The following is a 22,360-nucleotide window of genomic DNA, read 5'->3' as shown; positions in this document are numbered from 1 at the left end:
ACTGCAGTTTTTTATAGAATATGGACTCTGTATACTGCGCTGTTGCTATCTCCAGTCCTGTATCAAAAGCAAGATCCAGAGAAAGACATTCGAAATATGCAAGGTCCGTAATGACCTTAATTATTCCTTTCATTGCTTCTTACAGAAACTATGAAGTTTTGAAGTTGTTCTGAGGTTTGGTGTTCATATGGGTACTACAATTGCCAAAGACAGTAAATTTCTTCACACTTTATCAGCTCAAGTAGAAGTATTTTACTCAGCTAAATGAAATTATTTAAATATTTCATTTAAAATAAAATATTGCTATTTATTGAAATAAGAAATGGAAAACTCTAAAATAAATACTTTCAGTAACCTACTGGAGCAAGGAGGGTTCATCAGTCATTTCATTCGGCCAGGATTTCACCCATGGTATATGCCGTGTAACCAGAGTTGTAAGTAGTTCTAAAAATGGCACCATAAATTAACAGCAAAATGCTATGAATATTTGATGGAAATTCAGAAAGGCTGAGTATATCTCATGGTTAATAATGTAGGTTAAGTATGCAATTGGGGTAGTGAAGTTAGTGTACTTACAATGCACCACTGGTTAACAAGCAGTATCTGTGTCTAACATTAAAGTGAATGTTAATGGTCAAAAACTGTACCTGAAACTATAATGTTATATTAAACCACTGGACCACTACTTCCAACAAACCCAACACCACCCATTTTTGTAATGCAGCCTATGTTTGATGAATCTTGATGCAGTCAGCCTAATAAGCAGAGAAAGTGACCCAGCTGGACATTAATGTGTTCAGATTTTAATTTTGTTGTTGTAGCAGTCCAGCTGAGGTACATTACTTCTACCATGTGCAAAAAAGATGTCACAGTGCAATAATCACAGAACCTACAGAATACCCACAGAATCTACAGCCTTCTGTTGGATCATGTTGTCAAGCTTACATAAACTCAGTGAAAATGCACATGACTCAAGAAATGAACTCTTCATTTCACAAAGAAGGTGAGAATTTCTTACCATACTATAAAAGTTGATTAGGCTTATATATAAGCAATTCACACATGGATTATAAAAGTACTTCAGACTTCAACAGCAGTTGCCCATGGGGTCTACCTGCAGGGTTGGAGCCTCAGAATGTGGCAGAGAAACGCTGAGGCATCTGCTGCATCTATTTTTTTTTTTTCTTTTTTCAAAAGCTGGAAACCATCTCAAACTGGGTTTCCATCCCCAAAACAGCAGCACCTGTCTAAGTTTACACTTTGACATCTGTGTCTTAAAACGAAAATATTTTTAATAAATACTGCAAGTGTGACAGAAATTATGGACAGACTGTGCTGGTTTTGGCTGGGATAGAGTTAATTTTCTTCATAGTAGCTGGTATGGTGCTATTTTGGATTTGTGCTGAAAACAGTGTTGATAACACACCAATGCTTTAGTTATTGCTGAACAGTGCTTATGGAGTGTCACGGCCTTTACTGCTGCTCACACTGCCCTGCCAGCAAGTAGGCTGGGGGTGCACAAGAATCTGTGCTGGGGCACAGCTGGGACAGCTGACCCCAACTGACCAAAGGGATGTCCCATACTGCCTACAGGGGGTTAAACCATAGCACAGGCCCGGGAAAGATGCCAGAACCTTAAGATAACCTTAAATACACATTTTTTAGGGGTATGGTAGTACAAGTTCCCTGACTGAGATTGCTATACCTCCAAAACTGGTACCTTTCACATTTTGTCCTTCTTCAACGCACACTTTCAAAAAACTCAGCCCATTACAGGTGTCGTCCCACATCCCTGGAAGTCTACCTGTGGCTATTCCTTCAGACACTAAAGATATCATCGACTCAGCGAGATCCTGGTGAAAATTCCTCACTCAGCCTTACCGATTTTTCTCTTTTAGATTCTGTATTTTTACACAGAGTCTTTCAGACTAGAAATTATTTCTCATCTTTTTGAAGTATCTTGTACTATGAGGAAGAAACTTTGCAAGATTATGAGCAAGGAGGAAATACAAATTCACTGACTACACTGTTTGTAACAGGCAAGAACAGGTATCTACATCCTGAAAAGCACAGGACTAAGAGGGTCTTAATGTAGCACTGAATCCTGTCGTCTGCTCAGCATGCCAAGTAATCTCATCCACAAATGGATTAAGAACCACCACTCATTTCAGTAGTCTATTTTTGCATCACTATTCCTGTTGGAAAGTTGTTCTATAGCACCACTGATTGTTAGAAATATTTAGCTTATAGATACTGATGATTTATATCTCTTTGCTTTTGTGTCATTGTCATTATTGGCCTTAATACCTGATGTATCTATAAGGCCTTCTCTTTTGGAAGACTTCTGACAAAACAGTAAAGCCTATTTATTATTCTCTTGTGAAACACTTTCTATTCAGTTTGTCAAAAAATCCCTTCTCACCACCTGTTTCACTTTGCATCTATCTTCCGTACAGGTGTTGCTCTGCATAGTAGAAAAGCAACAGTATTTCTTGTCTCTGCTGGAAAAAACTTTACTTATTAAAGCTTGAGGTATCATCTGCTGCAATCACAACAGTATCCCATCACACTCCTATGATTAATAATCCAATAAACTTTACACTTTTTTTTTCTGCTTCCAAAAGGTTAGCTTTCAGTTTAGAAAGGAAAACTTGGTTTATAACTCACAAACATGTAGCACATGAATCACATGCACAAAAATCAGGTTCGATTTTCACTCTATATTAAAGACTTTCCTCTGAGCCTTATTATATCATAGGGTAGCAGTTTGCAGGATTCTGGAGTGAAGATTATGAAGTTTCCCTGACTTTGGGGTGGTAAATCAGTGAAATTCTGTTTCCATCTTTAACATAATAATTTCTAGTTCCATACTCTCATGCCATCTAGCCATCCTGCCTTGGCCCTTGAATTCAACTTTAGCATCATTCTGGAAAGGTAAAATACTGATTAAATTTTGGCTTATACCTGAGGAGACTGAAGTAGATGGACGCCTGTAATCTTGAGAGCAGACAACAGATGACACTTTATTGCTAAAACACATACATACTTATAGTCACATATTCTGCAAAGTCACTGTACACGCGCACAAGCATAAAATATGATTGGTTGTATCAACACTGTACACGCGCATAAACATAAGATATAATTGGTTATACTAACTCTGTACACGTGTATAAACATAGCACATAATTGGTTATACCAATTAAAACACGTGAAACTTGTCTCAGTCTAATTGGTCAAGATAAACTGCTGAATTGAGGTTCTTTGTGTCAAGTTCCCTTTATCGTGGAATGTGCACCTGTGTTCTTCTAATTGGCATCTTTCTTTTTTAGTCTTCTTGTTTATTCTGTTCAAGGTCTTCTAAAGGCCTCTGGAATGCTCTTGCGACCGATGTTAGCTAAATATGTGTCCACATATACCTCTATTGTCCTCCCTTCCAATTCTGTCTTCACTGCATAGTGCCACCACCTTGATGCTCTTTTTGTTTACATGACTAAAGAAAGTTTATTCTTGGATTCAAATTTCTGTGCAAGATCTTCCGATTCTGTTTTTGACTCCATACAAAGATGTAAATTCTGGGACTATGATACACATGAAACCAGTGTATTTGTTCAGAAGCAAATAGCCTTGATAAGGGGTTGTGTGTGAATACTCATTTATGATTATGTTTCTTATATTTTATTAAGGTGTTTAAAATGTTGTAGAGTTACTTTATTTACATAGACAGGCATGCTGCAAAATGCTGAATGTTTTTCTGAAGAGTAAACACTTTCTTTAACATAGGTGCAAGTTGACAGATAAGGTCTCTTGGTCTACAGACAATATCCTTGACTATTACTATTCATTGTACAGACACATAAAAGAGCCAAGGGTTCTGCTTCACAATGACCCGGAGTTGGCAGTGAGCTGGGTCACTAAATCTGAACACAATCCTGTCACTATCTTGCAATGGACAGGAAAAAATATAAGCACTACTGAAGAAGATGTGTTTCAAACATGGTAGGCAAATTCTCCCTCATGTTTTTTCACTACAGTTGATGAAAGTGATCTCGTTCCTTTAGTGCTCACTGCTGAGGTCCTCTTAATAACAGCCAATGGCATTACATTAAAAAAGAAATAGCTGCTGACATATTGCCAGCTACAGATCATTTTCGCAGTGAGGATGAGACTACATATATAAAAACCAGCCAGTGCTTGTGTTAGAAGGATGGCTGGGCATGAAATTCAGACAAACACATGAACAGTCATAGAAGTGAAAGAAAAACCCACTTCATGATGATCAATAATATAAATTTTCATTTTAACAGTTATTTTTAAGCAGAGAGTCAAGTTGTGGGGGTGTAAGACAGATGACGTAGAGATGGTAGTGATGAAAATCTGAATCCTGAGTTACCATGGCTTTATTCTTGGACCACTAATAGTCGTGCTACCTATGGCCATTTCATATCTCAATAAAACCTGGACTTATATTCACTCACCAGTTCTACTGATACAGAAAAAAATATTCTTTAAGAGCTTACAGCTCATTAGGAATATTTTGGTACTATTCCCTTAGATCGAATAACTCATTCATATATGTAACTGTGAACTAGTCAGGTATTGTAATTACTACTTAGCCTAGACTATGAAAGTTGAATTTAAATGCAAATACATTGTCAATCACCCTTCATGGCTTTTAAAATCCTTTTCAAAATGTGATTTATTAGATTTAGCAGTACAATTAAATTTATTTATTAAATTTTACAAAATTTATTCAGGGATTTGTATTTACAAGTGTGGAAATTTTAATTAATTTGCCAGCATTTCCAAGCTCACATGCACAACATTTTGGATGAAAATAATTCCGTTGAAGTTTAGCTACTTGATTCTTTCTACATAGTATTCTTCATCATAAAACCATTACTTTAACTGGTATGGAACCAGTAAAATTGATCCCCAATAAAAAATAATTTTCCCACCTTTTTCTGATGTGTGCTATTTATCCACAGGCTTTTTTTCCAGTTTGGAAAATGATTTGTATTTTGAAGTAGATATGATGAAAATTGGTTCTTTAGAATTCCCTCTAGAGATTCAGTCTGGAGACAAGACCACCAGCAGGATGTGACTGCCTTCTGAGAAAACAAAACCAGTAGACTTCTTGGTATTTTCTTGAACAATCCTCCATTCAACATCGATAGCAGTTTAGATCAAGTAAGAATCACAATATTTGACCCAATATATCTTGCTAGTTTCCTTTTTTTTTTTTTTAATGGAAACAGAGAGTGAGACAGGTAGCTGGGGATTTGCATCTCCTGCATACACTGCACTTCTGTGTGGGGATAGGATTTTCAGGTAATATTGATAGGTGTCATACACTGTCCAAAAAAGATACTACCTTGGCCAACCTTGAGGAAAAGGTAAGTATTCAAATAGTAGGGAAAAGCTAGCAATAGGGATGATCTAATAGAGGAGTTCATCATGGAAGCTCAGGCAGTTTTCTAAACCAACACCCTTTTTCAGTTTGGACACAAGTAGTAATGGATATCTTCTAAGTTAACTGTGAGCATCTAAAGCTGTGTGGGCTAAAGTACAGCTCACAAGGTTTGTTGAAGCCAAGGTCAGCAGACGCTCCCAAAAATACTAAATGAAATTTTGGTTTTGGGTCCCAGTAGATTTACAAGGTTAGAAAGGTTTTTTTGTATTGCTTTTTTTTCTTAGAAGCTAATGAGCTCTTCAAAGACAAAAATCTGTTTATTCCCATTGGCAACTAATAACCCCAATGAAATAGATATGTGTTTTCCATTGGGGTTTATACCATTTGCTCTAGCATTTATATTACTGGCTTGTACAAAGGAAAGAAATAGTAGCTTGAGCTCATAATATGTTGGGCAAAATATCAAGAAGATTAGACCACATGGTAGAGCAAAGTCTGATGGAAAACATACATTTACTGCAGAGAAATAGTTATGCCAGAATCTAAGAAATTCTACTGCAAAACAGTGTCTGCCTTGTATCGTGGTCTCTTACTCCCTCTCCCTCTGTAAGATTTTCTTAGCAGGAAACTGGGCCATAGCAAAAAGGATCCGAATAGCAGATTACTTCAAAAAAGATTAAGAGAGTTAGTGTAGGAATAGAGAAGGGGAAAGATGGAAACAGAGAAAACCTAGACCAATTTTTATTAGCAAAAATATTTATCTTTTTCTGTTCCATAAAATGATGGCTGCCACAAATACTAAGCAAACTACAGATGTTGAAGGAGACCATCAAATGTACTTTACAATGTTTATGATATTTATTATTATGACCTCATTTGAGATTGAGTGTAATAGTAATTATGGTCTGCAGCTGCTAGTCCACTGACAGCCTCCTTCACTTCCATAGGGAATAAGGAAAATGCTCCCACTACATCACGTCCATGAAAAACAAGCTACATGTTAGACAAATTGTTCCTTCACACATTGCAAGGCTGCTGACTTCCTCTACCCTTCTCAGCAAATAGTCATAACCCAAAACACAGCTGCTGTCTACAAAGCTGAGCGGCTCAACATCTGCCTCTTTCACCCTAGCCAGAACTGCATTGATGGCACCCCTTTTTTCGCCTCAGGGAGCACACTGCAGGGGAGGCTGTGCTCATGGTGAGCATGGCTGTGGAGGACACAGCCCTACTTTCAACATTTGCTAAGCCAGCTTCAGCACCTGTGCACTGCAGAACTCACCCTCACAAGCACTGCTTCACCCCATACACCATCTCCCTCTTAAATACATATTGGCACTCTGGGTCATATGCTGTTTCCTGCTGACAGAGAAACACACTGAGGACAGTTAAGCCCATCCTAAAGCCTTAATGATTTGAATGTTTGCTTTGGATCTTATTTGTTCAAAGCTTGCAGTGCTGATAGTAGCAGTTAGTTATGGTTCTTCCACTGACTTGCCTTTTTCTATGTTTGTTGTACCAAGATATAGACAGAAATGCATTTTTCTGCCCTAAAACTAAGAAAAGTCACTCATCATTCTGCCTTTCAGACTGCACCGGGATGTAACTCTAAAAGTAGGGCCACCTTCCTGTTGCAGACTTCACCTCCTAAATATATTCTCCAGTTGTAGCAAAGTCACACTTTGTAGGTGGGATCATCTGCCTCATAGTTACTTTGGTGAAATATTTATTGATCTTTGAAGATGCTACCACAAGTACTGTGCCTGTTGTATAGGATCATAGAATCACCATAGAATGGTTTGGGTTGGAAGGGACCTTAAAGATCATCTAGTTCTAACCTGCCCTGCTATGGGCAGGGACACCTTCCACTAGACCAGGTTGCTCAAAGCCCCATCCAGCCTGGCCTTGAACACTTCCAGGGATGGGGCATCCGCAGCCTCTCTGGGAAACCTGTTCCAGTGCCTCACCACCCTCATAGTGAAGAATGTCTTCCTAATATCTAATCTAAATCTACCCTTTTTCAGTTTACAGCCATTACCCTTTGTCCTGTCACCATATGCCCTTGTAAAAAGTCCTTCTCTGGCTTTCTTGCAGGCCCCCTTTAGGTACTGGAAGGCTGCTATAAGTTCTCCCTGGAGGCTTCTCTTCTCCAGGCTGAGCAACCCCAACTCCCTCAGCCTGTCTTCATAGGAGAGGTGCTCCAGCCCTCTAATCATATTTGTGGCCCTCCTCTGGATTTGCTCCAACAGGTCCATGTCTTTCTTACGTTGGGGGCCCCAGAGCTGGACACAGTACTCCAGGTGGGGTCTCATAAGAGCAGAGTTGAGGGGGAGAATCACCTCCCTTGACCTGCTAGCCACACTTCTTCTGATGCAGCACAGGGTACGGTTGGCTTTCTGGGTTGCAAACACACATTGCTGGGTCATGTTGAGCTTCTCATCAACCAACACCCCCAAGTCCCTCTCCTCAGGGCTGCTCCCAATCCACTCATTGCCCAGCCTGTATTTGTGCTTGGGATTGCCCCGACCCATGTGCAGGACTTTGCACTTGGCCTTGTTGCACTTCTTGAAGTTCTCATGGCCCACCTCTCAAGCCTGTCAAGGTCCCTCTGGAAGGCATCCCTTCCCTCCAGCGTGTTGACCTCACCACATAGCTTGGTGTCCTCGGCAAACTTGCTGAGTGTGCACTCAATCCCACTGTCCTTGTCCCCAACAAAGATGTTAAACAGCGCCGGTCCCAATACCAACCCCTGAGGAATGCCACTCATCACTGCTCTCCACTTGGACATCCAGCTGTTGACTGCAACCCTTTGAGTGCGACCATCCAGCCAATTCCTTATCCACCTAGTGGTCCATCTGTCAAATCCATGTCTCTCCAATTTAGAGACAAGGATGTCATGCGGGACAGTGTCAAATGCTTTGTACAAGTCCAGGTAGATGACATCCGTTGCTCTTCCCTTATCCACCCATGCTGTAACCCCATTGTAGAAGGCCACCAAATTTGTCAGGCACAATTTGCCCTTAGTGAAGCCATGTCAGCTGCCACCAATCACCTCCTTATTTTCCATATGCCCTAGCATAATTTCCAGGAGGATCTGCTCCCTGATCTTGCCAGGCACAGAGATGAGACTGACTGGCTTGTAGTTCCGCGGGTTTTCTTTTTTCCCTTTTTAAAAATGGGGTTTATGTTTTCCTTTTTCCAGTCAGTGGGAACTTCCCTGGACTGGCACGACTTCTCAAATATGATGGATAGTGCTTAGCCACTTCATCCGCCAGCTTCCTCAGGACCTGTGGATGCATCTCATCAGGTAGCACAGACATGTGCACCTTCAGGTTCCTTGGACGGTCTTGAATCCGACCTTCACCTATGGTGGGTGGTTCTTCATTCTCCCAGTCCCTGCCTTTGCCTTCTGTGACTTGGGTGGTGTGGCTGGAGCACTTGCCTGTGAAGACTGAGGCAAAAAAAGTCATTGAGTACCTCAGCCCTCTCCATGTCCCGGGTAGCCAGGTTTCCTGTTTCCTTCTAGAGAGGGCCTGTATTTTCCCTAGTTTTCCTTTTATCACTGATGTATCTATAGAAGCTTTTCTTGTTGCCCCTGATGTCCCTGGCCAGACTTAATTCTATCAGGGCTTGATATTTCCTAACCTGATCCCTGGCTTCTCAAACAATGTCTCTGTCTATTCCTCCCAGGCTACCTGTCCTTGCTTCCACCCTCTGTGGGCTTCCTTTTTGTGTTTGAGTTGTCCAGGAGCTCCTTGTTCATCCATGCAGGCCTCCTGGCATTTTTGCCTGACTTCCTCTTTGCTGGGATGCATCGCTGCTGAGCTTGGAGGAGGTGATCCTTGAATATTAACCAGCTTTCTGGGGCCCCTCTTCCCTCCAGGGCTTTATCTCATGGTGCTCTACCAAGCAGATCCCCAAACATGCCAAAGTCTGCTCTCCTGAAGTCCAGGGTGGTGAGCTTGCTTTGTGCCCTCCTCCCTGCCCTAAGGATCTTGAGCTTCACCATTTTGTGGTCACTGCAGCCAAGGCTGCCCTTGAGCTTCACATTCCCCACCAGCCCCTCCTTGTTGGTGAGCACAAGGTCCAGCACAGCACCTCTCCTCGTTGGCTCCTCCATCACTTGGAGAAGGAAGTTGTCATCAATGCATTCCAGGAACCTCCTGGATTGCTTATGACCTGCCATGTTGTCCTTCCAAGTTATCGGGGTGGTTGAAGTCCCCCATGAGGACCAGGGCTTGTGAACATGAGGCTGCTCCTGTCTGTCTACAGAGGGCCTCATCTGCTTGGTCTTCCTGCTTGGGTGGCCTGTAGCAGACCCCCGCTATAAGTAATGTCACCTGTCCCTGCCCTTCCTTTAATCCTGACCCATAAGCTTTCGATCAGCTCCTCATCTATCCCCAGGCAGAGCTTCATACACTCCAGCTGGTCACTGACATAGAGGGTGACACCCCCTCCTCCTCTTCCCTGCCTGTCCTTCCTAGAGAGCCTGTAGCCTTCCATTCCACACTCCAGTCATAGGAGCCATCCCATCATGTCTCCGTGACGCCAATAAAATTATAGCCGTTCAGGCATGCGCATGTCTCTAAGTCCTCTTGTTTATTCCCCACACTATGTGCATTTGCATAGAGGCATTTAAGTTGGGTCCCTGATGAAGCTGACTTGTAGCATCTTCATCTTTTTTCATCATCTTTGGGTTCTCAGCAAAACACAAGCATCTCCCAGAATGGTTAAGATGCAGACACCTACTGAAATTTTAACCTTTTAAGCGCTGACTAAACAGATGTCAGTACTCTCCTGTCAGCTCCTGAGTTCTTCCAACTTCCTTCTGGCTCTCACCATCACAGCAGCTTTTCCCTCCTCCTCCACATCACTACCCTACAGGACTGGTCTATCTCCCACAGCTTTTTTTAACCAAGAGGTCATTCCCTTGCAGCCATTTTCCCCACCTAGTTCAAGTCCTGTCCCCGGTACTGTCCTCACCCCTATGTCTTCCTCAGCTCCCATGTCCTTATTATTCATATTCAGCTGTAAAGGTGTTGAAATAGGAAGGAAAACTCTTATGTATGGCACTGGAAAAGTGAGGCTGTGGTGAAAAGATATGTATATTGAAAAGATCCTTGTATATACAGACATTTGTATGAAGTTCTTCAAGAGTGTTATGCTCTTTCATACTTGCCAAAAACCAGGGGGGGTTCATTCTTAGCAGCCAAGCAGACCATAAGAGTATGAAGAGATTTTAAAATTAAAGGAAAAAAAAAAAAAAAAAGAAAGAAAAACCCTGCTGCAAAACAACTTCTTGGTTTTTTCTCCATTTGGAAATGAAAAAAACATGTAAAACATGCTGCTATGAAACCAAAACAATACATTCAAGGTTAATTTCAAGCATATATAAACTTTTTACAAGATGTGTGTATAACATGGAAATGATTAATGACAGTCATTGTGTAGCTTTATTGTTAAGTAAGATTTACCAGACAAGCTAATATAATTTTTCTGACATGAACAAAATAAACACCAGCATAGCATAATACGTCCATTTGAGCATTTACTACATGCTAAACATTTTATTTCTGCTTTACTCAAAATGAAATAGAATTACCACTTACAATGCTAGATGCCATGCTAAACCACAAACAACTTCCCTTCTTAAATCTTCACTGTTTTCTTATGCTTCTTTAGAAAATTCATAGGTTAAATCCTGGTGTATCTGCTGATTTCGTTGTGCTGAATCACACCATGTCATAAGTAAGAGTGGGATTTGGCATATGCTTGAGGTAAAGAAACTGTAAACTCTTTAATTGTTTAGAGCTACAACACAGCACAGAGCATGATGGGGAAATGTAAAGCGTACGCTGCTCTGTAATAAGTCTCAAGACTTTTAAGCACATGTAAGCAAGTAGGTATCTGTCAGCCTAAAATTTCAAAAGTGCTAGCTTGCAACAACAGCAAATGGGTTTATCTACAGGACTAGTCCCAAGTCCAGTGAAGGTAACAGGAATCTTTTAGTTTACTTGTGCTCTGTCTTCATGATAGTTTTATTGCTTTGTACATTTTCAGTTGTACAACTATTGACTGATTAAGCTTCACCTTATCTGCAGGAGGTGCATTCCTCCACGGACATCTCTCTTTCAGAATCATGAGACTGAAGCTGTTTACACTTACATTGTGTTTGGGTCTTCAGGTCCCAGAGTGCCGCCAAAGATCCCAAAGATCCCAAAGCTCCCAGCCCAGCCACCTTGCAGTCCCATTTCCCTTGCCAGCAGGATGAACCCAAGCCAAGTTCAAGCTACTAAAAATCCTTGTGAAAGGTGACTTCAGGGACCTTCCCAGAAGAATGGCAAGCCTTACTTATCTGCCAGCTATCTGTTGTAGAGTGCCACCACAAGAAGGAAATGGAGGATGCTGAGCCCCATCCCTGTGCTGGGGTAGGTGAGAAAGCTGGCACATGGTCCGTCACATGCCCTCTTCCATCTTTGTGCCTCTCTCATCATCTTCTCTTGTTATTCCGTGCATCAGCCTGCTTCATAATGCTGTATCATGCTCCAGTTATCTGCTCCTTTGTCAGCTTTTTGGAGACATCTAGAAATCCTGGCCCATATTATACCCAATCTCATCTGTGAACAACTCCTACCATCTTCATGATTTAAGTACAAAACCAGATCTGGGACTTTCTGTGAGATGTATAGATTTAAAAACAAATTAGTGCTAACCACCCTTATGGTTCTTTACTTCAGCTTGATGTGAGGAGTAGCCTGGTGTCTAGCAGCATGAACATGCATGAGGAGGCTATTACAAACAGCCCTCAGCAGATGCTCCCAGAACACAAACATTAAACAGACTGGAGTTTGAGCCTGCCACGGAGGAGACAGCACATGTAGCTCTTTAGTGTCAATAGCTGTGGGTTGGACAGATGTTTATGGATCAGTAAATTCAAAACGTTTGGTGTATTTTAAATGGCATGGGACACTCATTCAGGAAAGAGAGAGAGAAATTAAATCTAGCAATTAAATAAGCTAGACAAAGAGGTGGCCATATTGTTTTTGAGCTGGACAATATCTACATGTGTTTCCCTTTTGTGCAAGTCTGGCTAGAGAAATTATCTTCAAATTGAATTAAATGTGACAGTAGCTGTATTTTATTTTTAGATATGATGCTTTAGGTAAAGCCTGCACAATCCTAAACAAAAAGCAATCTAATCATGATTGTCTGTTCCCTCTTTTTAAAATCCCTGAATTTTATTTCCCTAAGAAATTCAATCCCCTTCATAGGTCTTCAAATTTTTTTTCCCAAATTGCAGAATTTACATTCACCCAGCTGCAGAACAGCACCAAGGTCCAGTGACATATAAAAAGCAAGAAGACTCAGAAGTTAAAGATCATGTTCTCAACTATTCAGTTACTCCTGAGGAAATGGAGTAAACCTGTTTCACAAACTTAAACATAATCTGAAAAAGTGACAGTGTGGTCAGTATATTCTAAAAATGTTGGTGTTTATAGATACAATAAACACCTTACATAAAAATACATTCATTTGCTATGTTACGTCTGAAAAAGTTCACTTTGTCTTTAATAGTGATCTATTTGTGCCCAAAGGATTTTGTGAAGAGTTTTTTGTTTTTCAGTAAAAGTTTCCACAGTATTGTCAAGGGTGACATACAGCATAGGTGCTTATCATGAATGCAACAAGTAAAATGTCATTACTGCAGTATTTATAAGCTGGTTGCATTTCATAAAAGAGCCACACAGAGTGGAAACAACTGGGAAGACAACTGGTAACTGGGAAGCAAGACAAGATTCCTTAATAAAGAAGCTCTCATTCTGGGAATAGCCACATCTCACGAAGATGTGAGTACATATTGTTGTTCCCCAGCTGTCAGGGAAGATGAGCACAGAAGCAGAACAAACCAATTCAGTCCAGACAGTCCAAGACAGACCAATACCAAAACCCAGTAGTAGCACAATTGAATTTTTTAAGTCAGATTTTTATGAGGCACAACATTGCTGATAGTTGCAGGAAGGCTACTCTGAGGAGCACCATTTACCAACAGTTTATGAGGATTATTATGGACACAGCTCTATTGGTGATATTGTGCTAATGTAGTAGACTTTTAGACTCTACTAAACACAAATAATATGGCATATTATGTGTAGTTAAGGCAGGGTGTTTGAATGCAGAGCACTGCATAAAGCATATCAGATACTTTTGACGTATCTGTGATGTGTCTCAGTGGCTTGGATCTGTGGATTCCCCCTCAGGCACAGACACTACTTTTGCTACAGATCTTTAAGGGATCTCTTTACTTTGATAGAGACATTTATACTAACGTGCTATCACTGTTATTTAAGATGTTCTTGTGCAAATTGGCAGGTTCCTGTTGCCCCTTCTCTTCAATTTTGCAGGATGCTGGGATGATAGGACCTATCTCCTCAGTTTCTGTCTGCCAAATTTGGGGGACCCAAATACAAGCTATTACTGTTGTTTTCCCCTGTAAGATATGTAGTAGATTTTTCTGTATGGGAAAGACCTTCAGATACTGTACCATATTGATTATTCTGTTTGGCCTTTTTTGTTTCTTTGTGCCTCTGCAATTCCTCATTTCCTCTGGCATCAGTTTTAAATATTACAGGCTCACTGCATCCAGTTTTTTACTAAATATGACAGCTGTACTTGGTTGATGCCAAAATATAATTTGATAATGCAAAGTATGAATGACTCCACATGACTTTTCTAAAGGTACTTTGCTACCCTGAGATAGTTTTCTTGTTGGACTGGGATGAGTGAAGTACCTGAATTCACCTTCATTGGTCTGTGCATTATACATTGCTGCTATGTTAGATATACCACATCTTGAAAAATAGAGTGCAAAATCATCTCTGTTTTCTAGCAAACTTACCTTTGGAAAAATGAGATTTATGGGCTTTTGGGGAAGCTCTAGGGACTGTAGGTTTACTGTGAGTGTAGACTGTAGATTTGCTTTGGGTATGGCTCCCACCTACCCCCAGTCAACGTACCAGTTTTTGTCTGCTTAGCTTTGAGGCTTGTCAGTTTTTGCTCAGACTGCAAAACCAGATTATTTTGTTTGATTTTCCCTTCATTTACGGCCTATACAGGAAACTACGACAGTTTCTTCTAAATATTTTGCCAAATACTATTTATGGATGTTCTAGAATTTTCTCCTTCTTCCTGTTTTTGGCCAGTCTATCTCGGCCTTATAAAGGTCCAGGCCAGCCCAAAGTTACAATCTGTAACTGAATTGTAGGTGAAGAATCAGATTCTTCCCTAATTTTACTTGTCTTTTGTATTTTTACATGCTGTGTCTTCCTTTTCTATAGAAGGCAGTGTTAGCAGATAATGCAAATACCTACCTACATCTTCCTGTTGCACCAGAGAACTACTAAACACAATAAATGTTTTAGTACAAGAGAGTTCAAAAAATAAAGCCACTGTCTGAAAATCTGGGTTTCTACTGGTACCCATTTATTTGTATGAGGTATTTGGAATGAGGTATTCCTCAGCAATCTGATTTGCAGATCTGCATCCTCCAGTATCTCAGTTCCACTGGCATTGCATCTACATATGAGAAGCATCCACAGCAAGTAATATTATCCTCTGAAATAAAAAGTTTCTAAAAAATCATAGCAACATCTCTGAGTATAGAGTATATTTTCTAAGAATCTATACCCATTATTTGCAAATCAATCTTAATGTAAAACATGTCGTTTTAGTAAAGCAGTGTTTAAGGTGATTTGGGGGGGATCTTGATTATTTCAAAAGAGAGAGAAATATCAGATAATCTTTTTTGTGATCTCACTTCCCCCAAATTTCCAACATCATGTCTAACAAGAGTTAAAAAGCAATAGAATTTTGTAGCCTACCAATGAAAAAAATTAAGATTTAATTAGGTTAATTCTATATCACTTAGGTAGCAGATAGCATGACTTCTGTATGGAAACAAGGCAGTTACTCATCTTGTTCATAGATGGGGCTCTGGCTATAGTTGTGGAAAATATTAGAGATACACAACTAAGCTGCTTGAGCAACCTAAACTCTTCGCTGTAATTGTGACTGTGTTACATAGGTTTTAGCTAGCAAATAATCTTGTTCTTTTGCACTCTCAACCAATACAAGCCATGCCACGTTAACATGGCATCATTCCTAAAATAATATACACTACTTCACAGCAGGGCTTATTAGCTTGGACTCTGTGATGTTCTAATGGCAGTTAAATGGCTCTTGTTGGCTCAGGCTCTGGGAAGCGCTTGCTCCTGGCTGTTGTAGCATACCATTTAGTAATACCTCATGTAGTAAACATATTCATTAATGTAACTAACTGCATGGGTGGTCTTTTTTTAATTTTATTTTTGAGATTAGAAATAGAGTGGAGTGACAGGTAGCAGAGTATTTTGCCTGTTCTTTAGCCTGAATTCTGAGTAACCTGGACTTTAATATTTTTTTAAGATACTTGCAGATCCTGACTTTTGTTCATGTTTAAACTAATACTTATGTCTTTTGTTGTTGTCTGCACAATAATTCTTTTCTGTTTCAAAATCCTCATTCTAACTGCTGTGTGTATCTTTGCAATTGCAGTTGATGTCCCTGGGGTTCCTCAATGTTGCTGCCTCTCAGATTGGCTTCCTTGGGGGTCCAAGCTGAAATGGTCCAAGGAAGCCAATCTGTTTAACTCTGCACTGAAGGAGGACTCATAAAATTGATTATTTCACGGTAGGTGGAAAGCCTGTAGAAAGTAATGGCTTAAGCAATAGTAAATAAACTTCATTAAGCTAATGGCTCATTAGCCTTCCCCCGAGATGTCCTGTCATCACATTCACAAGTCTGTTTTAAGGTGTTTTTTAGGTATATCAGAAAATCTTATCCTTTCTGTTCATTAATTTTTCAATTTATCTTTTTTCTCTGTCTTCATTATTAAAAAATTCTGTTTGTTTCCATGTCTGGGTATGTTTCTTCACATCACGTGGCTTTATCTAGAAGTGGTAGTTTTACACCGAAAGAGAGGGAAAAAATAGTAAGTTTCTAAATCAGGTTGTTTTATGGAAAATATTGGCATGTTTCCATGTTGGTAGTTCTAAAATTATGAAGTGGTAATTACAGAATAAATTCACCCACATTCACAGACCCTTACTTAAATCCTTTCTAAATCTGACAGAAGATGTGCTTAAATGGTACAAAATGTGATCACCCAAGCCTCTGCACTGGCATTTAATTTAAATGTGTACGGTGCAACCTCCAGAGAAATTACACAATTCTCATTTCTAATATTTTTTCTATTGTTGAGATACTATGTGCCCAATTTTCTGTCTTCTAGTCAGGAGAGTTTGAATTACAAAAGAAATGGTGAACAGCCAACTACTCTCAGTGTGCCATATTGTGATTTTAACATGAGACAATGTGGTGACCTTGCCATTATATGAAAAGAATACACAAAGTTATTTAAGCTGTCAACGTAGCTGTAGTTGAAGAGTATCTACCAGATACTCAGAACTCATATTCTAATTATAAAATAAGTTTCCAGGAATCTATTCCTTCATGCCTCTGTCACACTCATCTGTCATTTGCTAAGTCTCTGAAACATTCCAGACTTGACCTTGTCCCTGTTTTCTGTTTCTGTTTCTCTCTATTACTTTTCTACTGGCAGCTTTCATATGCCACATGACGTTTTGTACCTCATTGAAAAGTCGGGGTGTTTCATAAGTACAGTTTCCTGGATTGTAGCATCCTTATTACTTTAAATTAGATGTTACAGAGCAGCTCTTCAAGTTAAATCATACAGTAATTCATAACCCAAGTTTAAAAAAAAATCCCTTCAATTAGCTGGTAAAAGGAAGGATTCTCCTATAAAAGTGTGTATAACCAGGGCAGTAAAACTGTGGAAAGTGCCTGCTGTAGTGCAATTACTTTCTGCTTCAGTTTGCAAGTCAACATTTTACAAAATGAAAGAAAACAGAGCTCACACATTATAAATTAGCCTTATTGTGACACAGATGAGAATTCATAAAAAAAAAATCTATACTTGAATTTTTGTATTTTTTTATATAGTAGTCAAAATGTCACCAGTAGAAAGAATGAAATAAAATCCTTCTAAGGATGATTCAGAGCAGGGATGTCCCTTTCCATTTGTTAGAAAGGGAGCTTCCTAGTGTAAGTTTGCCTAAAAGTGTGTGCTGCAATAAATTTAAGGCTTGCCATCAGTATGAGGTGGTTTTGACAGTTGTAAATCTGTTCTTTTAGGCTGTACTAAAATGTCACATTCTCATAGCCTTACAAAGTTTTGTTGCTTTTATGAACAGAGAAGTGGTCATTTACTTTGCTTGGAGGGAAATTAGTCACAAACCCCTCTGTATTAGAAGAAGCTAATGAGGATTTTAGCATTGGGATTAAGTATTATTATTTAATTTCTTTTTTTTAATTTGTTTCTCCTTCTATAAAGCATTTCTTACAACTTATATCAAGCTTCATTCCAGAGAATTTTCATCAAATTAGTTTCATATCTTGAGCTAAAGGTTTTTAAATATTCTTCCAAAAATTAAAAAAAAAATAAAATTATTGCTTACTCAAATCTTCTTTTATTTTTGTGCCTAAGGCTCAGAAAATAAATGCAGTAAATAAATTCAAAATGCATCGGTTTATAAAATTGAAACCCTTCAAATTCATCATGCAGCTATAGATTTTATATTTTTATATATGTATTTTTAATACACACTCCCTTTTCAGTTTGGGGGATTAAAAAGAACAAATATTTTACACCAATTTGGTGAGACTCATGTAAACAAAAGCTATATTGAAACCACATTTGTCAGCTTAAATCATTGAGTACGAAATGAAAGAAACTAGTGAATTACACAGGATTATCTTCTTGGTTTATTCTGAAATTATTCTGAAGCAAATTGTGAAATACAATTCTGTATAAAGCAATATCATACAAGGATTTGCACAAAATCAAGCAACCTATGCTAAAAAAAGTAATGTGAGATTTAAAATTACTTGGTCACAGAGACACTGCAAAGATGGGGAATCTCATTTGGCTCAAATGAGACCTTAGTAGTCGGCTCAAATGAGACCTTAGTAGTCACCTCAAATTGCGGAGCAGAGACAGAGAAGATACCAAGATGCAAGAGCAAAGTTAGCTGTAGCTGGACAACAAGTTAATATAATGAATTAGAATAATTTAGGAAACATTTTGAAAAACACCATTTTGAGGTTGATTAGAAGGTCAGTCTAAGTATAAAGCTAGGGAATGATCTGAAAGATGAAGCTGATATAGTGGTATTTACTGGACAGACAGAACTGTCTGGCTATGATACGTCAGTACCCCTGAAGTTGAGATAACAAGGATTTATAAAGACTATAAAGAGGGAATAGCAACAGTCCAGATAAGAAGTGATTAATGCGTGACTGAGGATTTCAGCAAATGAAAGGTCATTATAAGACCAAATGCAGACCATGTTCCATAGGTGGAAAATTTATTAAAAAAAAAAAAAAAAAAGATAAAAAAGTTTCTTGAAAGACCAAGATTATTCATAGGGCTTTCTTTTATCTAAATATGAAAATTGAGAAGAATGAAGACAGTTATGTATTTTAGGACTATGTTGTTTAAGCAGGACAGCTTGAAAGAAAATCATTATAGAATACTCAAGTTTCTTGTATGACACAGCTACTTTTCTCTCTTTTTACACTCCTACCTCATATGAAATGCTCATTAAGTTTTCCTTAAAGAACACCACTGTGTCTGATTGTCCGCGAACAAAAACTATAAAGTGAGAAAATAATTTTTTCTGTACAGCTACTGTTCTCTTAATGAGTTTTTCTTTAAAGGACAGAATATGCAGCATTCACTCTCAAATTGTGATAGGCAAGTCATTATGGTTTGCAGAAACTGAACCGTCAACCTCAAAACCCTTACTCAGGAATGTAAGATTTGACTGCTGTACCCACTAAATAACATTTAGTTTTATATTTTCTTTACAAAATGCAATAGTATATTCTACCAGCCTCATACACACCTGTATAACAGAGTACTGAAGAAGAAATGACATTATTTAGGCCAAATCCACTTACAGAACTATACTGGACTTCTCTGAAATTGTACAAAAATGACAGGAATGATTTAAAAATGCTGAAATGCTGCACTTTTTCAGTTCTGATTAACAAATACATTTTTTGCAGGCCCAGTTATCCTATACAGCAATAACAAAAAAACCCAAACAAGTAACATTATCAAAATTGTGTAATCTTCACAGTTTGGAAAAGCAAAGTAAAGATGAATAGCCAACAACTGACTGGCTATAAGGTTAATCCCTTTTTTTCATAAAACGATAGGACTCTAGAGGGAAAAGTATCCAGTGGCAGGGAGGTAACGTTAGAAAAATGTAGAAATCATATAATGATATCTAAATTCAGGAAGTTAGCAAACCAGCAAAACGAAGTGATTTAGAAAAGAAAAACCACATTATCTAAATAGTTGAAATTAGTCATAGGACTACTTGTAAATCCTTGTTTTATTAGACAGACATATAAACCTACCATCTGATGTACATCAATATACTTGCCAGTCAGTTTATATGGATTTTTAAGATAGGTATTAGTACTAGCAGGTACTCAAAAATGCATACCTCAATTAAGTCTATCAATTACTTTTGATATAGGTGGGAGCTTTTCTTGAATAAACTGCAATTTTAAGCATCTTCATCAACAGGCAAACAGGAAATGAATGCTAGCACATATATGCTTGTGTACAGTCATATACAACAGTACGCAGGATCAGGTCCTTGGACTGTAAGTCCTTTGGGGCAGGGAACTTCTTTCCCTTTGCCTGTTGGCAGCAGCTAACCAATAACGCCATTAATAATAAAAGAAATGGAGAGGGTAGATTACAGCTTCCCCATGCAATTTTCAATATTTTGCTCTTTAATCTACCATATGACGTTTTGTTATCATTATCATGATCATTGTGAGAGAGTAATGAGGTTTCTGGACTAGTGCACCTTTCTGAAAATGAAGATGCAGATTCACCAGTTCGGCTGGTGGGAGCCGGTGCAAGACACACTGCCTTGGCTCTGGGTGAGCTGCCATGGTGGGGAAGGTGGCCAGAGTTTCTTGAATGTGACCCTTAAGAGAAGACCCTTGAGCGCTCAGTGTTGTGTATAGCAGTGTATCAAACCCTAACTCTTCCATTTTATTTTCAGCTTGCTATTTCTTTTCTTTTTATTTAATGAAATAATTATATGAAAAAGAAACAAAATCTGTGTTGCTGGTAACTTGTAACTACTGCTATTATAATCCCATCCAGCCATTTTTGGCATCACCTTTGAAACAGTAATATTAACCCAGCATACCAGTTCTTGTATAAACCACCATGTAGACTCTGACAATATGTGGTTTATTTTAACTTGGTTATTTTGACTGGCAGTATTATTCAATCATTGTGTTCAATGAGATAAAATCTGCCTTTGACAATAAATCTGAATCACACACAGCACTATATATTTCATATTGCAAAACAAGAGGAAAAATCCTAAAGGTATCATATTGCATGAAACCCTTTGCTGTCACATTATCATCTTGCCCTTCTGTCAGCTGAATTGACTTGACACTGTTCAGAGAGGGTTATATCCCAGAAACCTCAGTTAAAGGCATGATATCCTACCACACTGCAGTGAAAGACAGTGACTGCAGTGTCTAGTAGCTTTTATATAATAATTATGCCAATGGTAGGAACAAATCAGATGCAAACATCCCTGTCGTCGTATGTAAGCCAGACAGACCTCATAACAAATGTTTCCTCGCCCTCTGCCTCAGCATTCAGCTCCAGAATAGCTCTCACTAGGCTGTGAGTAAAGGCTACAGCAAGATGTGTTTTCAGCATCCACGGCAGTCCCTAGCCAATTATGGAGCCAGTACCTCTGACTTTGGGTACACGTTGAAGAAGGTACTGCACGCTCCCTGGCTGATACCAGTATGACTTTACCTCTTAGAAAATTCAGTGAAGCTATTAAGCACTCAGCTCCTTGCAGAATATGGTCCTGCATCTGTTTAAAACAAGATGGTTTCAATCAAAACACTTGATGACAACTGTCCAAAGAATTTTTACTTCAAGAGGCTAACTGACTACCTGAAGCAGAAGTTGCCAGTACAAAATGTACTACATTTTAGTTCATGAATAAACATTAAGGGGAACTGCCAATTAAAAAAAAAAACCAAACCCTTTCCTCTCCTTCCTGCCATCCTCTCAGTGTCATTGTCATCAGTTTACCGTTTGTCCCGCTGTTTTATATACCACGTGATAATCGTGATAGGAAGTTTAAGCTCTACCCAGTCCTTCTTGGCTCATAATCATAGAAAACCTCCACGAAGGAGGGAAGAAATTACTTCCAAAGATTAGCGTTACCACTTTACAGACACTCTGAGCAAAACCACGAGCCAGGACCCACAGGCCACTGAAAGGCATTGCAAAGTGAAAATTTGGATGATTGTCTTTTGCATGATTTTAAGTAAAACATTCATTTCCTCTGACATGGTCGCCAAACTGCAGCTTTGTTTACACAGGATTCTTTGAAGTGCTCGCTGCTACTCTCTATTTTTTTAATCTTCATTCAGTTTCAGCTTTGTTCATTAAAAAACCATCAGTGAACTATTGTGTTTGAATTCTGACTTAAACAGGCCACTTGGGGGTACTGTGCTGTAAAGCCAACAGAGCAAGCAACATAAAAAAGGCAGACATAATCTCATTCACAGCCCAAATTTGCAGGAGGACACCTGGAATATAAATGTGTCTGGATAGGACCAGGATTTTTGTGATTAATTGCCAGCTGTTGTCTGTAGGAGATAGAACTATGCCGAGAAACCAGGAGAAAGTGTTCCTTGGGGCCTCTGCTGCTCGCCTTCAAATGAACTGGGGCAGGAAGGAGCACAGTGAAACTCGCAAGCAGA

The 22,360-nt window shown here is 39.0% G+C and overlaps 1 long non-coding RNA gene across 1 annotated transcript in view; it reads left to right on the top strand.

Moving 5' to 3' along the window:
• Positions 1-829: 829 nt before the first annotated feature.
• The window catches only part of LOC115336986, a 57,943-nt gene continuing 36,412 nt past the window's right edge, over positions 830-22,360 (top strand). Inside the window, exons 1-2 of the long non-coding RNA XR_003922002.1 lie at positions 830-1,003; positions 16,004-16,138. This is a non-coding gene — a long non-coding RNA (uncharacterized LOC115336986). The remainder of the gene's footprint in view (positions 1,004-16,003; positions 16,139-22,360) is intronic.

This window comes from Aquila chrysaetos, chromosome Z (assembly GCF_900496995.4).
Source record: "Aquila chrysaetos chrysaetos chromosome Z, bAquChr1.4, whole genome shotgun sequence".
Classification (NCBI taxonomy): domain Eukaryota; kingdom Metazoa; phylum Chordata; class Aves; order Accipitriformes; family Accipitridae; genus Aquila; species Aquila chrysaetos.
Note: the sequence above shows the minus strand (reverse complement) of the source record. Positions and strands in the feature narration are given on the sequence as shown.